Here is a 5,000-nt window from a genome sequence, read left to right as displayed (position 1 = left end):
TTAACAATTGCACATGCATTCATTGATACAGCCATGTTGTGTGCAATGCAATTATAACGAAGTCTACATGAGGTAGACAAACAATTGCTATAGCGCCCCCCTTTGACCAATTGGAGTAAGATTAGTTTCAGTGATACTTGGAATGACCCTCTACAATATTGCAAAGTGTCAAACAAATGTGAGTCTGCATGTATGTGTTAGGGGCAGATGAATAATTTTCATAACACTGCAATTTTCATTGGCTTATAAAAGCTTAACGTTTTCACTCGTTTCACTTTCGTACAGATTGCTCAAAAATCCCAGGAGGAGTTAGATTTTTACTGCTTTTTACTGCTTTTCATAGAATTCGAAATGGTGGGAGATCTAAAGGTCAGAGGTCAAAAGTCAAACAGTGAAAGTTGTTAGGCATGAGGAGACGCATGTGTGCATCGAAGTTTCATGGCTGTAGGTCAAACAGGGCATGAGTTGTACCTGTTCAAAGTTGGCATGTTCAATTGAGTGCTACAGCGCCACCCTTTGGCCAATGGTTTTGAGTTTCGGGTCTTCGCCGTTTGGCATAGCCCTCTACCATATTGCCGGCGGAAGAACGCCTACAGTTACAATAAGGCTTCGAGCCTGATAGGCCTCGAAACCTTAATTAAAAATTAAATATACGAAAAACGCAATAAAAAAAACATGGCCCCCTCACTTATTAGAAGGACAGTCACCAAAACCAAGGATGGTGAATCTATCATGGCTAACATGGAGTTACAATGGGTTTGTAAAGGAATTGGGGGGAGTGTCAGATAAAATGTATATCAAATATCTAAATACTGAATCAAGCAACCCAAAAACTGTCCGGGGTGCTCACAAAAGCCTGAGTAGATCTTAAAATTACTTGATGTTTGAAAGTGAAATATCACTTTAACCACTTAAACCCTCAACCTTAACTGACCTTTGGCTCTGTACTTGATGTGCTCTTTTTTCCTTCTACACCAAACCTCTGAGATCGGCTATTTTCACATAATTTTCTTTCTTAGGTAATATTTGACAATTTGGCTAATGTTTAGTATAGTTATTTGACAGTGCTGGAAAAAGTACTCAAATGTTATGTGTGTGTGTGTGTGTGTGTGTGTGTGCGTGAGTGCGTGCGTGCGTACGTGTGTGCGTGCGCATGTGTGTGTGTGTGTGTGTTAGGGCTTTCACGACTAGAGATTTTTACAGGTCGACTAATTTGACCCAGTGGTAGTCGACTAGTCGACTAGTCGAAATTTAAATTACAAAAAAAAAATTACAAAAAAAAAAAAAAAATTAATACCATCCTACTACTATATTACTATTATTATTATCCTCCTGCCCTTATTTTTATGGCGTTTTAAGGGAAGCGCTTCTGGCACAGCAGCACAGCACCACAACAGCGTCTCCAAGGATCCCCATTGGCCAATAATAGGCTTTTATTGGGCATGCTTTTGACCCCCTTTTGATAAAAAATAAAGTCAGGAGGATAATAATAATAGTAAGATGGGCCATTACTATAGCATTAAAAATTAAATAAAAAAAAATAAAATAAAAAAAAGAATGTTTTTTTTTTTTTTTTTCAACTATTCGACTAGTACCAACAAGGTCGACTAGTGGTTATACTAGTCGACTAGTCGACTAGTCGACTTGTTGGTGAAAGCCCTAGTGTGTGTGTGTGTGTGTGTGTGTGAGTTGCCTTTTCCACAACAAGCCAAGTGCCGCCAGTAGAGCAGGAAGTTGACACTGCAACGGTCATAAATGTGTTTTGAACTTATGGGGAGAAAACATTGCTGAGCAGATCTGCTGACAAAGAAAAATATATTTTTAAAAAAAGTGTGTGTGTGTGTGTGTGTGTGTGTGTGTGCGTGCGTGCGTGCGTGCGTGCGTGCGTGCGTGCGTGCGAGCGTGTGTGTGTATGTGTGCATGCGCGACCATGATTGTACCTCATGTGTTTACTAGGGTATGCATAACAGCAGCCCTTTGAAATGCTTGTATTTCTTGTTCACATTATGTGTTCAGACTGTGTGTCTACAATTCAGGGTCCTATAAGACAGTGGTTCTCAACCTTTTCAGGCCGTGACCCCCAAAAATCTATTACAGATAATTAAACTGTGGCCAGCTTTTGGAATTGTAGGAGTTGAGGCATTACTGTACATTTAGTTTGACACGGTTCCACAGATGAATATTGTGAAAATAGCAGATTTACAAGGTCACAGCTTGTAGATCTGCCATTTTCAAAATGTTTGTCTTTTTCTTTACTTATATTATTTGACAATTTGGCCAATGTTCGACCAGTTTTAGAGTATAGTTTGTTGATTATTCTTGGTGCAGTAATGGTGTTTTTTATTTTATTATTTTTGTATTAAAAAGGTCTCAAAAGTCCCTAAATTCTGGGGACCCCTCAAAACAGTATGTGGGGACCCCCCTGGGGGTCACGACCCACAGGTTGAGAACCACTGCTATAAGACACCCACACTGAGCTATGTTATGGGACCACTAGCTCTGTGTGTGCTTACTTGCGTGTGTGGGTTTGTCTGTACTTCATTTGTGAGTCAAACGTACCCACAAACACCTGTGAAACAACCCATAATGCATCAGAGACACCAAGACGTTTTTTACGTTGCTTGATTCAACATTTAGATATACTCAGTATCAAGGTTTGGGTTGGGGGTAAGTCCCTACGACATACTACTAGCCTCTTATTTTATTGAGAATCTTGCCTCTTCTCCCCCTGGGTTGCCACACTAGTTACTTGATTTAGATTATTATTACAATTACATACGCTAACCACTTCAGCCCTGCATACTTTGGCTATTTGCAAATAGATGATCTACAAGCTCACAAAGTGTCACATTTTGCGAGGCGTTGTGAGCTTGTATATCTGCTATTTTCTAAGAATTTTGGAAACTTATATATATATATATATATAAATAATGAGTACTTTTACTCTTGGTATATTTTGATGCCAATACTTTTGTAGTTACTCAAGTCAATTTTTAATACCGGACTCTTACTTGTATCAGAGTATTTCTACATGGTGGTATTGCTACTTTTACACGCACGCACGCACGCACGCACGCACGCACGCACGCACGCACGCACAACAGCATGTGGCAGTGTATGTTTAAACTGCAGAATGTGAGACATGGGTTCAAGGATGAAACTCGCCCACTGTGTGAGAGAAGAGCGAGGCCTGCTCCTAGTCTGACCACAGACAGACAAGCACAACTCTCTCTCTCTCTCTCTCTCTCTCTCTCTCTCTCTCTCTCTCTCTCTCTCTCTCTCTCTCTCTCTCTCACGCACACACACAGGGCCGTCCGTTGTGAACTCAACGGCGAGAACATTTCCGATATTTATTTGTGAAAGTGCATAGTTTGAGTCTGGCGACCCAAGAGGGATTTGGGGATTTGACTGTCTGAATGCCTGAGCTGCCAGACCGTCCACAGTGTGGGCATAACGCTCCACTGCAGCAAGGGTCAAGGGTCACATCTAAGAGCAGTACTGGAGAGTAAATCATTATATTGTTGCTGTCAGGCAGAAACCTCTCATCTCCATATTCTGACCTGTGTTGTGTTTTTTTCGTAAATGAACGCCCTACTTGATCATACTACAGCGTCAAAACTAGCAGATCACTTCGAGCTTGTGGATCTGCTACTTTTGATGCTTTTAAATTTGAATCGTGAAAAGTAACAGTTTTGGAATGAGGTTTCCACCCGAAGAAAGCTTTCAAATTGTCAATTCATTATGAGTACTTTTACTTTGGTACAGTATGTATCTTTTGACGTAAATACTTTTGTACTTTTTTACAAGTAAAATTATGAATGTTGTTACTTCTAACAGAATATTTCGTCATTGAGCTATTTCTACTTTTACTTAAGTAAAAAGAAATCTACAACTGTCTAAGTTGAGAGCTTGGTCTCAGGATAGTTGTGACAGGTCCAGGGACAGACATTGTCGATCATGTCCAGATTGTCCCCCACAGGGGGGACAGCCAGCTAGGTGGACTGTGTGCTGTGCAGTGAAGGACTGACAATTTTGGCAGGGTAGGTCAAAGTGATGGGTGGGCCGACACAGGTCCCAGAAGGTTTGGGCGGTCAACCGAGATTCATAGAACTGTACTTACATTTTATTATGGTTGAGGTGAAGGACAGGCTGTCTGAGAGAGAGAGAGAGAGAGAGAGAGAGAGAGAGAGAGAGAGAGAGAGAGAGAGAGAGAGAGGGGGAGGACGGACGGACGGACGGACGGACGGACGGACGGACGGACAGACAGACAGACAGACAGAGAGAAAGAATCCATAGGCAAAGTTAAAGTTTAACTTTAAAACACTTGCGGGGTAATTCTTAACATATATTCAGGCTTTTCTGTTCACCTCAGTTGCTTTATTCAATATAAAAAAAACATAACAAATAGATAATGGTAATAGTAATATGGAGATACAAGTTTTCTCAACTACTTAAAAGCAAAAATATATCGTATCTCCCTCTCTCATTGCTGAACATCCACAGATAAATATGAAAAACAGCCCCAAAGCTCGTTGGCTCAGATACCTAGATGATGACATCAAGGCCGGCCCGGCCCATTTGGATACACGATGTTCTCTTGGTGTGATTTGCAGCGCTGGCGACAGATACTGGCTCGTGAATCAACTTATGAGGCTTCTTCAGAAGACGCGCGTCTTTTAATGTGTCAGGAGCAAAACAAATTGCGGTCGTAAAAAGCTCTTTCTGTTCAATATCTCTGGCGCTGACGCCAGCATGTGTGTGTGTGTGTGTGTGTGTGTGTGTGTGTGTGTGTGTGTGTGTGTGTGTGTGTGTGTGTGTGTGTGTGTGTGTGTGTGTGTGTGTGTGTGCGCGCGAGTGCGCGTACGTGCGTGTGTGTGTGCGTGCGTGCAGCCCTCTCCAGATGTGCTGAACTTTCCATGGCATGCGGTCCACAGCAGTGAGACAAGCAGCCGTGTCAGGCGTTGTCAGTTTGTATTTTTCATATAGGCAATTATGTCCAT

The sequence above is a fragment of the Gymnoscopelus microlampas genome (assembly GCF_963454915.1).
Source record: "Gymnoscopelus microlampas genome assembly, chromosome: 24".
Lineage (NCBI taxonomy): Eukaryota > Metazoa > Chordata > Actinopteri > Myctophiformes > Myctophidae > Gymnoscopelus > Gymnoscopelus microlampas.
The sequence above is the reverse complement of the archived record's forward strand: the minus strand, read 5'-3'. Positions refer to the sequence as shown.